This window comes from Suricata suricatta, chromosome 14, assembly GCF_006229205.1.
Source record: "Suricata suricatta isolate VVHF042 chromosome 14, meerkat_22Aug2017_6uvM2_HiC, whole genome shotgun sequence".
Lineage (NCBI taxonomy): Eukaryota > Metazoa > Chordata > Mammalia > Carnivora > Herpestidae > Suricata > Suricata suricatta.
The window spans coordinates 86398693-86411123 of record NC_043713.1 but is presented as its reverse complement, the minus strand read 5'-3'; the positions used below and the strand labels follow the sequence as shown (position 1 = coordinate 86411123).

Sequence of the window (12431 nt, the reverse complement as noted above, 5' to 3'; positions counted from 1 at the left end):
GCACCTATAGTCTCTTGATTTGTTCATTTTAGCCACTCTGACTGGCGTGAGGTGGTATCTCAGTGTGGTTTTGATTTGTGTTTCCCTGATGATGAGTGATGTTGAGCATCGTTTCATGTGCCTGTAGGCCATCTGGATGTCCTCTTTGGAGAAGTGTCTGTTCATGTCTTCTGCCCATTTCTTCACTGGGTTATTTGTTCTGTGGGTAAGAAGTTTGGTGAGTTCCTTGTAGATTTTAGATACTAGCCCTTTATCTGAAATGTCGTTTGCCACTATCTTTTCCCATTCTGTCGGTTGCCTATTAGTTTTCTTGATTGTTTCCTTTGCCTTGCAGAAGCTTTTTATCTTGATGAAGTCCCAAGAGTTCAGTTTTTCTTTCATTTCCCTTGCCTTTGGGGATGTGTCAAGTAAGAGATTGCTGGGAACACTGCCTTTTTAAACTGGCTTTCTTCACCTAATGCACACTTAAGGTTTCTCCCTGTCTGTGACTTTTGTCATTTGTGTTGCTGAACAACCCATTGGGTGTACCACAGTGCTTTCTCAACCACTTTTAAAGGCAATGTTGGCTTCCATTACGATAATAAGTCCCAGAAGTGGAGGCAGAGAAATTCATCAAGATGCCCTCAGGGCTAAATCTTGATCTTGGCTCTGGTCATGATCTCATAGGCTGTGAGTTCGAGCCCCGTATCAGGCTCTGTGCTGACGACATGGAGCCTGCTTGGGAGTCCCTCTCCCCCTCTCTCTGCCTGCCACCTGCATGTGCATTCACTCTGTAAATAAATATTAAAACAGTTTTTAAAGCAGCTATTTATAATAGCTGACCCAAGTGGCCATCAACTGATGAATGGATAAATGAAATGTAGTCTATCCATCTAATGGCGTGTTATTCAGCCATTACAAGGAATGAGGTGGGGCGCCCAGGTGGCTTGGTTTGTTGGGCATCTGAAGTTCAATCTCGACTCAGGTCATGATCTCATGGTTCATGAGTTCAAGACCTGTGTTAGGCTCTGTGCAGACAGCATGGAGCCTGCTTGGGATTCTCTCTCTCCTTGTCTTTCTGTCCTTCCCCAGCTCATGTGTGAACTCTCTAAATAAACACACAAAAAAAGGCCTTCAAAGTTGTCCAGGCAGGAGATGACAGCGGTTTGCTCTAGGTAGGTAGGAAATGGACAGATTCCAAAAGTATGAAGGTGGATTAATGAATGACTCTGGTATTTAACCATCTTTGGAAAAAAGAGGACTTGACTTCTGTCCGTGGATGAGAACATCCCTAAAGCAGAAGATTTAGGCATTGGACAGTCACAGCCATGTCATCAATGGTGTCAGACAATCAGTGCTGACATCATCAATGGTAGAGATAAGGGGCCCCCAAGGATGCTGTGCCCAGAAGCCAGCTGCTGGTCATGAAACCAGAGTCCCAGGCCACCTCTGCCGCTCTGTGCAGGACCCTCTAGATCCTGGTTGCAATTAAAAAACAGAACTTTAAAGTTCTGATGTCTAGCTTCTACCTGTAAAACACTGTTTTTGTCACCCAGGTGACTCTTCAGAGCAGTTCCGGAGAGCAGGAGTCTTCTAGAATCCTGAAAAGCAGTCAGTGTGACCTGTGGGCAGAAGGAAGGAGCTTGCTCTCCGAGGTCTGGGTTAGACGAGGGAGAAAGGAGGTTCTGGACTTAAATGGGATTCTGGGATCCTTGACAGAAAGACTCCTTTGGTCGCAAGTGATATGAACCAGCTGGAGCAGCTTAAGCAGATACTGAGATCTTTAACGGCTGGGTTTAGGGGAAACCAAGGACTGGCACACAGCGTTGCCTCTTCTGCTTGCCCTCTGTGCCCAAGACACAGGGTGGCTCCCCCGAAGCTGGTGGTAACCATACATTCCACAGTTTCCAGCTGCTAATCCATCCCTGACCCCTGACTCTCAACTGTGCTCAACTGCAGGTGACTTCCCCCTTGTGGCCATGGGGTGGTGGTGGGGAGTAGGCACATGATGAAAACCTAAGGGGCACCTGGGTGGCTAAGTCTATTGAGCATCTGACTGTTGCTCAGGTCACGATCTCAGGGTTGTGAGTTCGAGACCCACATCAGGCTCTGTACTGACAGCTCAGCCTACTTCAGATTCTGTGGCTCGCTCTCTCTCTGTTCTTCCCCTTCTCTCACCTGTGTGCGTGCCTTCTCAAAAATATAAATTAAAAACCCTAAAATACATACCAGGTCAGGTGGCAATAAGTCCAACTGAAGAAAAATATGAGAACAAGGCCCCCAATGATGGATGGGGTGGTGCTGGATCTTATAATAGAAAGACGATGCTTTTTAGTGTAAGTTGGGTGCAATAATGGTGGTAAATGCCCAATGAAATAAACCTCATAATCGAGGTCCTGAATTTTTACTTGCTAACCTGGGCAACACTTCTGATTAAAAAAATTGAAGTATTAAAGAGTCTATAGGACATTCTATTAGTTTCAAGTATGCATCCTGGTGGCTCAATTTATTAGAGTAGAATCAGTGTTATACTAGTGTCAGGTGTGTAATACAGGGATTCAACAGTTCTATATTCTGTGCTCATCATCAGTGTGTTCTGAATCCCCATCGCCTATTTCACCCACCCCCCAACCTCCCCTCTGGCAAACACTGAATCTCTATAAGAGTCTGTCTTGTTTTGTTTTCTTAAATTCCTCATATAGTGGAATCCTCCACAGTGTTGTTGCCAATGACAGGATTCCATTTCTACAGCTGAGTGATATTCCATCAAACGTTTGCCACGTTGTCTCCGCCTACTGAGGGACCCTGGGGCTGCTTCCATATCTTGGCTGTTGTAGATCATGTTTTGAGAAATATACAGGTGCGTATGTCTTTTCCAATTAGCATTTTCTTTGGGTAAAAACCTAGTAATGGAATTACTCGATCACATGGTGATTCTATTCTTAACTCGTTGTGGAACCTCCACACTGTTCTCCACCGTGGCCGCACCAGGTGGCATTCCCTCCAACAGTGCGCGAGGGTTCGTTTTCTCTACACTTCGCCGAACTTACTGAGCTTGGATTTTAGGCATTCCGACAGCTGTGAGATGGTATCTCATTGTGGGTTTTATTTGCATTTCCCTGGTGATGCGTGATGTTAGAGTCTTCTCATATGTCTGCCAGCTGTCTGGAGGCCGTCTTTGGAAAAATGTCTGTTTAGGTCCCCTGCTTATTCCTAACTGGATTATTTTTTGGCATTAAATTACATAATTTTTTTTATGTTTTGTATATTGACCATTTACCAAATATATCATGTACAAATATCTTTTCCCAATCAGTAGGTTGCCTTTTGTTGGTTTCCTTTGCTGTGCGGAAGCTTTTTGTTTTGGTGTAGGCCCAATAGTTTGTTTTTGCCTTTGTTTCCCTTGCCGGAGGAAACCAGTCTAGAAAAATGTTTCTACAACTTATGTCAGACTAATGACTGCCTGTGTTTTCTCCTAGGATTTTATGATTCCAGGCCTCATGTTTAGTCATTTTAGCCATTTTGAGTTTATTTTTGCGTATGGCATAAGAAAGTGGTCCAGTTTTCCCAGTACCATTTTGTAAAAAAAATTTGCTATTTATTTTAGACAGCGTGAGTGGGGGAGGGGCAGAGGGAGATAGACACAGAATCCAAAACAGGCTCCAGGCTCCAAGTTGTCAGGACAGAGCCTGATGCGGGGCTTGAACCCACAAACCATGAGATATGACGAAGTCAAACACTTAACCAACTGAACCATCCAGGCACCTCTCCCAGCACCATTTGTTAGAGAGACTTTTACTGTTGTATGTTCTTGTCTCCTAGGTCCTAGATTAATTGACCAGAAAAGCGTGAGCTCTCTTATTTTTCCATTGATCTACGTGTGTGTTTTTGTGTCAGTTCCATGCTGTTTTAACTACCGTGGCTTTGTAGTATATCTTGAACTCTGGGGTGGTTCTCTTTCCAGATTGCTTTGGCTTTTTGGGGTCTTCTATGGCTTCATGTAAATTTTAGAATTATTCTAGTTCTGTGAAAAATGCTGTTGGTATCTTGGTAGGAACTGCATTAAATCTGTAAACTGCTTTGGGTAGTAAGAACTTTAACAGTATTCTCCAAATCCAGGAGAATGCAATGGATTTCCATTTGTGTCATCGCAAATTTCTTTCATCAGTGTTTTGTAGTGTACAGACTACAGGTCTTTTGCTTCCTTGGTTAAGTTTATTCCCAGGTATTTTGTTTCTGGTGCAATTGTAAATGGGATTGTATTCTTAACTTCTTCTGCATTATTACTAGTGTACAGAAACACAGTGATATTTTATATCCTGCAACTTTACTGAGTTTGTCAGTTGTAGTATTTTATTGGTGGAGTCTTTCAGGCTTTCCATGTGGAGCATCATGTCTTCTGCAAATAGTGAAAGTTTTACTTCTCTCTTATGAATTTGGATGGCTGTTCTTGGGATGGCTGTGGCTAGAGCTGCCAGAACTGTGTTGAATAAAAGCGGTTAGAGTGGACATCCTCCTCTTGTTCCTGACCTTGGGTTCAAAGCTCTTGCTTTTCCTCCATTGAGTATGACAGCTGTGGGGTTCTCATATATGGCCTTTATTATGTTGGGGTATGCTTCCTCTAACACGACTTTGTTGAAGGTTCTTCTCATGAATGGATGTTGTACTTTGTCAAATGCTTTTTCTACATCTGTTTAAATGATCAGATGGTTTTTATCATTTCTCTTGTTAATGGTGATGTATCTTGATGGATTTGTGAATATTGAACCACGCTTGGCTTCTGCGTCCCTGGGATAAATCCCACTTGATTGTAATGATTTTTTTAATGCTTATTTTTGAGAGCGAGTGTATGCAAGTGGGGGAGGGACAGAGAAAGGAAGACAGAGAGCCTGATCTGGGTCTTGAACTCATAGACCCGTGAGATTATAACCTGAGCCAAAGTTGGACACTTAACCAACTGAGCCACCCACACGCTCCATAATGACTTTTAAAATGTATTGTTGTATCAGGTTTGCTAATATTTTGTTGAGGATTTTTACATCTGTGTTCATCAGAGATGCTGACCAGGACTCTTTTTTTTTTTTTTTTTTGCTGTGTGTGTGTCTGTGTCTATTTGGTGTTAGTGTCTTGTAAAGCAGGTCTCATTGAATAAATTTGGAGTTTTTCCATTCTCTATTTTTTTTTTTTAGAGAGGTTTGAATGGAATAGGTATTAACTCTTCTTTAAATGCTTGGTAGAATTCACCTGGGAAGCCATCTGGTCCTGGACTTTAGTTTGCTGGGAGTTATTTTCATTCAATCTAATTGCTAGTAATTGGTGGGTTTGAACTTCTCTGTTTCTTCCAACCTCTGTTTGCATAGAATTTTTCATAATATTCTCTTATAATCCTTTGTATCTTTGTGATATCCATTTCTGAGTCTTTTTTTAGTGAGTCTGGCTAGAAGTTTATGCATTTTGTGGATCTGGTCAAAGAACTTGCTCTTGGTTTCACTGATCTGTTGCTCTTTTAAGTCTGTTTCATTTATGACTGCGCTCCTCCTCTTTCCTTTAACTGGCTTTGGGATTTTTCTGGCTCCTTTAGGTGTAAGGTTAGACAGTTTAGTTGAGATTTTTCTTCTTGACGCCTGTATTGCGATAAATTTCCCTTTTAGAAACCGCTTTTGCTGCATCCCAAGGACTGTTGGACCGTTGTGTTTTCAATTTTATTCATCTCCGTGTATTTTTTAAAGTTTCCTCTTGGCTATCTCGGCTGATCTATTGTTTAGTAGAATGTTATTTAGCTTCCATGCATTTGTGCTCCCTCCTGATTTTTTCTTGATTCTAGTTTCATAGTTGTGGTTGGAAAAGATACGTGATATGATTTCAATCTTTGGTAACTGTCGGGGCTTATTTTGTGGCCTAAGGCATGGTCGATTCTGGAGAATGTTTTCTGTGCACTTGAAAGTGTTCTGTTTTGGGATAGAATGTTCTGAATATATCTGTTCTATCTAGTCCAATGAGTCATTCAAGGACACTGTTTCCTTATTGATTTTCTACCTGATGTAGGCGGGGGTTAAAGTCCCCACTACCATTGTATTGTTATCCTTTTCTTCCTTTCTGGCTGTTAACAGTTGCTTTATGTATTTGGGTGTTCCCATAGTGTGCATAAATATTTACAGTTGTTACATCTTCTTGCTGGATTTCCCCCTCTATCATTGTGATCATTGTGTAGTGTTCGTCTTTGTCTTTTGCTATAGTCTTTGTTTTTAAGTCTGCGTTGTCTGATATACATATTACTACCCCGGATTTTTTGTCAGCTCTTTATCTCTTATTCTAGATGGTAGCCTTGCTGGACAGAGTGTTCTTTTTTTTTTTTTTAAAGTTTATTGTCAAATTGGTTTCCATACAACACCCAGTGCTCTTCCCCACAGGTGCCCTCCTCCATCACCACCACCTTCCCCTTCCCCTTCAACCCTCAGTTCGTTTTCAGTATTCAATAGTCTTTCAAGTTTTGCGTCCCTCTCTCCCCCCAACTCTCTCTCCCTCTTCCCCTCCCCCAGTCCTCCATTAGGTTTCTCCTGTTCTCCTGCTAGACCTACGAGTGCAAACATATGGTATCTGTCCTTCTCCGCCTGACTTATTTTGCTTAGCATGACACCCTCAAGGTCAGAGCATTCTTAGCTGCAGCATTTTTCCCTTTCGGCACTTTGAATATATCTTGTCACTTCTTTCTGGCATGGAAAGTTTTAGCTGATAAATCCACTGATAGGCTTCTGGGATTTCCCATGCATGTAACGGTCTTTTTTCTCTTGCTGCTTTTAAAGTTCTCTATCACTACTTTTTGTCATTTTTAATTATGTCTTGGCATGGACCTCCTTAGCTTGATTCTGTCGGAGGCTCTCTGTGCCTCCAGGGTCTGGATATCTTGTTTCCTTCCCCAGATTGGGGAAGTTTTCAGTTATTATTTCTTCAAATACATTTTATGCCCCCTTTTCTCTCATTTCTCTTCTGGGATCCCTGTATGCTTGATGTCCCTGACTTCCTTTAAACTTTTCTCATTTTTCCTTTTGCTGTTAGGTTTGGTGGTTTTCCATTACTGTCTTCCAGCTCTCTGGTCTGTTTTTATGCTTCCTCTAGTCTATTATTGATTCTCTCTAGTGTATTTTTAATTTCAGTTACTGAATTCTCCATCTCCGAATTGTGAAGTGTTTTCTGTCTCTATGGAAGGTCTCATTGAGATGCTCTACTCTGTTCTCTGACATATTGGTTCTCTATTTTTAATTTTTGGCTCTGCTGTTGCGGTTTCGTCCTGTTCTTTCTTTGAGTTTGGACCTATTCCTTGTCTCCTCATATGGCCCACCTCTCTGGGTTTCTGGGGGTCGCAGGAAAGTCCACTGGAACTGGTCTTGAAAGCAGTGGCCTTAGGAGGAAGGAGTTCCATGATGCAATAGCACCTCCTCAGCACCGGGCACTGCAGGGCTGTGTCCTGTGCGTGTCGCGTGTGGCCCCACGTGGCTGAGCCGTGTGTTCCTTAGCTGCCGTTGTCTGCACTGACCCCCTTTGTTGATGGCAGGATTTGGTCCTTGTGCTTCTCTGGGGTCCACCTGGGACTTGTAGTTGGGTCAGGGCAGATGTTTGCTCTCCCTGTGCTGTCCCCTGAGAGGCCTTTGTTGGGGTGGCAGTGACCCCAAACGACAGGGCTCCCTTTGTGATGCACCCTACAGGTCTCTACTGGTGGGCGGGGTGGAAAAGCAGTGCCGCCAGACACTTGCCCCCAGCCCACTGTTGGAGCTACAGTTGAACTGGTGGGCACGGCTACCTTCCCCTCTCCCCACGGGCACAAAAGTCACTTTGGAGTGGTGCTGGGCAGGGGTCACTGCCAGGGCTGTTTGCAGAGTGAAATGTTTGTGGGGCCATTTTGGAGGGACTCCTGCTGAGGGCTGTGTGGGATGGGGTGGATTTCAGGAGAATGTGGGGGCGAGGGGTGTTAGCAAGCTAGGTGTCTGCCGATCATGCTGGTTCCCACAGCTTTCCGGAGAGCTAGGCTGGAGCTAGGAGGAGACGGGGGGTCTGCCAGCACTTCTGTTCCTGGGGCGGTCTCTCAAAGCCCCCTTCTCCTCTAGCACATGTTCTGAGATAAGCAAATTAGTTTTCTATCTCAGGAACTTCGTAAACTGCTGCTCCTGAGCTGGGTCTCAGCTGGGTTTTGTTACTCTGGCTCTTTAAGGATGGGACTCCGTTTCTCATCGCTCTCTGGCTCTCCCAGAGCTGAGCCTGCAGGTGTTTAAAGTACCTAGCCCCTCTAGTTTATAAAGACACATGTTCCAGGGACCTGTCTTCCCAGTGCAGGTGCTCATGGCAGGGGGCCTGGTGTGGGGTCTGCTGCCCTCCCCTCTCTGTGCTGGTGGTGTCCCCCCATTCATGGTTAGTCTCCTCAGGAGTCTGGTGCCCAGGGGCATCTCCATTTCGATGTGCCCGCATCTCTCTGAGTAGCTGTGACTTGCTCAGGTCATTTTCTAGGTTAGGCACATCAACGGAGCTTATCCAGGTGTGTCCACGGGAGGAGGACTTAGGCTCCTCCTCCTCCGTTTTCCCTGGGCTCCTCTCCTCATCTGATATTTTTGCACATTACAAAAGGATTCTGGCAGTAGGTTTAGTTACCATCTGTCACTAAGCAGTTGCAACATCATTGACTGTGTTCCCTGTGATGCGCCTTATGTCCCCATGACTTATAACTGGGAGTTTTTAACCTCTTAACCCCCTGCACTGATTTAACCTGCCCCCAACTCATCCCTGCTCAGACAACCAAGCTTATTTCCTGTATCAGAATCTTTCATTTTTTAGATTCCACATGGAAGTGAAATCCTAGGGTATGTGTCTTTCTCTGACTTAGCAGAACACCCTGTGGGTCCATCCACGTTGTCACAAATGACAAGATTCTTTTTTATGGGTGAGTATTTCGCATACGCATGTGAGTCCCCACATATACATGTATTTATAGACACCACTTCCTCCTCCTATGGTTGGGCATTCATGTTGCCTCTGAATCTTGGTTATTGTAAAGAATGCTGCAGTGAACATGGGGTGCATAGAGCTCTTAAAATTGGTGTTTGTCTTCAGATGAATAGCTAGAGTGAAATTGTTAGGTTTTACGGTAATTATGTTTGTAAGGTTTTTGAGGGACTTTCATATTATTTTCCACGGTATATAGCCACAGCAGTCTACCTTCCCACCAACACTGCCCCAGAGTTTCCTTTTCTCCACATCCTCCCCAACACGTGTGTTCTGACACTAGCTATTGTGACAGGTGTGAGGTGGTATCTCATTGTGGTTCTGATCTGTATTTCTCTGATGATGAGTGATTCTGGTCATCTTTCTGTGTGTCTCTTGGCCCTCTGGATGTCGTCTTTTGACAAATGTTATTGTTGGGGCCCCTGGGTGGCTCAGTCGGTTAAGGTCTGGCTTCGGCTCAGGTCATGATCTCACAGTTCGTGGGTTCGAGCCCCACATCTGGCTCTGTGCTGACAGCTCCAAGCCTGGAGCCTGCTTCAGGTTCTGTGTCTCCGTCTCTTTCTCTCTGACCCTCCCCTGCTTGCACTGTCTCTGTCTCTCAAAAAATAAAAAGAAATTTTTTTAAGAAAAATCTTTTCCCCCCATTTCTTAATTGTTTTATGGGTGTTGAGTTGTAGCAATTCTTTATGTATTCTGGACACTACCCTTTATCAGATATGTAATTTGAAATCTCTTCTCCCATTCAGTAGGTGGCCTTACTTATTTTGATGTCCCAATAGTTTTTGGTTTCATTTCCCTTGCTTCAGGAGACATCTTGAAAAATGTTTCTATAGCTGAGGTGAAAGAAATTACTGCTTGTGTTGTCCTCTAAGGTTTTTATGATTTCAGGTCTCACAGTTAGCTCTTTAATCCATTTAAAATAATTCCTTGTGTATGGTGGAGGAAAATGGTCGTTTCATTCTTTTGCAAATAACTGTCCAGTTTTCCCAACATTATTTGTTGAAGAGACTGTCATTTCCCATTGGATATTCTTTCCTCTGTTGTTCATGATTAATTGAACATATAATTGTGTGTTTATTTCTGGCTTTTCAATTCTGCTCCATTGATCTATATATCTATTTTTGTGCCGGTACTATACTGTTTTGAGTACCTCGGCTTTATAATATTACTTGAAGTCTGGAATTGTGATGCCTGCAGTTTTTCTTTTTCAAGACTGAATTGTTATTTGAACTCTTTTAGAACAGTTTGTTCATTCTAGTTCTGTGAAAAATACTGTTGCTATTTTGTTAGGGATTGCATTAAATCAGTAGATTGCTTTGGATAGTACAGACATTAATATTATTTGTTCTTCCAATCCATGAGCATAGGATGTCTTTCCATTTTTTAGTGTGGTATTGTTTATTTCATTAATGTTTATTAGTTTTCCAGGTACAGGTTTTCTACCTCTTTGGCTATTTCTAGGTATTTTTTTTATTTGTTGCAATTATAAATAGGGTTTTGTCAATTTCTTCTTCTGTATTTAGTATGCAGGAATTCAACAGGTTTCTGTACATTGATTTTATAACCTATGTATAGTATCATGTAATCTGTAAATAGCAAAAGTCTTACTTCTTCCTGACCAATTTGAATGCCTTTGGTTTTGCTTTTATTGCTGTGGCTAGGACTTCTGTGGGCATTCTTGGCTTGTTCCTGACCTTGGGGGAAAAGTTACGTATTTCTCCACTGAGGATGATGTTAACTGTGGGTTATTCAGATATGGCCTCTATTACATTCAGGTATGTTCCCTCTAGACCTGCTTTGTTGAGGGTGTTTTTAAAATCATGAGTGGGGGCGCCTGGGTGGCTCAGTCGGTTAAGCCTCCGACTTCCGCTCAGGTCAGATCTCACGTTCGTGGGTTCGAGCCCCGTGTCGGGCTCTGTGCTGACAGCCAGCTCAGAGCCTGGAGCCTGCTTCCGGTTCTGTGTCTCCTCCTCTCTCTGCCCCTCCCCCTCTCATGCTCTGTCTCTCTCTGTATCAAAAATAAATAGAAAATTTAAAAAAATTATTTAAAATCATGAGTGGATGTCGTACTTTGTCAGATGCCGTTTTTGAATCTATTGAAATGATCACATGGTTTTCATCCTTTCTCTTATTGATGCGTATGATTTGTTTTGCAAGTATTAACCACCCTTACACCTGGGAATAAATCATGCTTGATCGTGGTGAATTTTTTTAATGTACTGTTGGACTCAGTGTTTTGCATCTATGTTCATCAGAGCTATTGGCCTCCGCAACACTACTACGACTTCCTCTTCCTCTTCTCTTCCCCCTCCCCCATGGTGTCTTTATCTGGTATCAGGGTAATGCTGGTCTCATGGAATGAATTTGGACGTTTTCCTTCCTTTTCTATTTTTTGGAATAATTTGAGAGGAATAGGTATTAATTCTTACCTGTTTGGTAGAATTTGCTTGTGAAGTTGTTTGCTCCTGGACTTTTTTCTGTTGGGAGTTTGATTCAATATGTTTCTAGGAATTTATACATTTCTTCCAAGTTGTCCAATTTGTTGGCATATCATTTTTCACAATATTTGTATTTCTGTGGTGGTGGTGGTTATGTCTCTTTGATATTTTTCAGTCATCTTTGTTCATGTGTGTGATGAGTCTGGCTAGAGGTTTACCAATTTTGTTGATTTTGTTAAAGAAACAGCTCCTGGTTTCATTGACCTGTTCCATTGTTTTTTAGTTTCTATATCATTTATTTCTGCTCCACTCTTTAGTAATTCCTTCTCCTGGGTTTGGGTCTTGTTCTTTTTCTTAATCTCGTTGAGATTTTTCTTCTTGCAGTAAGCCTGTATTGCTATAAATGTTCCTCTTAGAACAGCTTTTGCTGTATCCCGAAGATTTTGGACCGTTGTTTTCCCATGAATTTTTTGGGCACAGATATATTTTACTATATGTAATTATAAACAGCTGAGTGGCAATTAGTTCTGATGAAAAAGATTACAACTATTGTCATTATAGCCATCATAGTAGTAGAGTTTTAAGGAGAAAAGGCAACTGTGTCAACAGCATTGCTTTGGTCAAGAAATGATCAAAACAAAGCTATATAATCTCTTATTTATTGCAACAATGAATATGATCTCTAATAAACCTTGTTAGCAGTGTGAATCTGGGAATGCTGTTGACATTTCCAAGCTTCAGTTTCTAACCTATACAATGAGGGTAGGTACTTCACAGGATTGCTTTAAAAATTAATGGTTAACTGTACATAAAAATGCCTCTCATGAACTGCTTTCTAGTTCTTCAGACCCACAATTTTAGCCTCTTTTTTCTTTCTCTGAGATTCAAATTAACATTATGTCTTCAAATCCTGAAGTAAAAGTTTTTTTTCCCCATATTTTATTGTCAAATTGTTTTCCACACAACACCCAGTGCTCTTCCCCTTAAGTGCCCTCCACCATCACCACCACCTGTCTTCCCCCC

General features: G+C 42.4%; 1 long non-coding RNA gene across 1 annotated transcript in view; it reads left to right on the top strand.

Moving 5' to 3' along the window:
• The first annotated feature begins 1501 nt into the window (after positions 1-1501).
• Positions 1502-12431, top strand: part of LOC115278172 — a 13214-nt gene continuing 2284 nt past the window's right edge. Inside the window, exons 1-2 of the long non-coding RNA XR_003902738.1 lie at positions 1502-1938; positions 2682-2839. This is a non-coding gene — a long non-coding RNA (uncharacterized LOC115278172). The remainder of the gene's footprint in view (positions 1939-2681; positions 2840-12431) is intronic.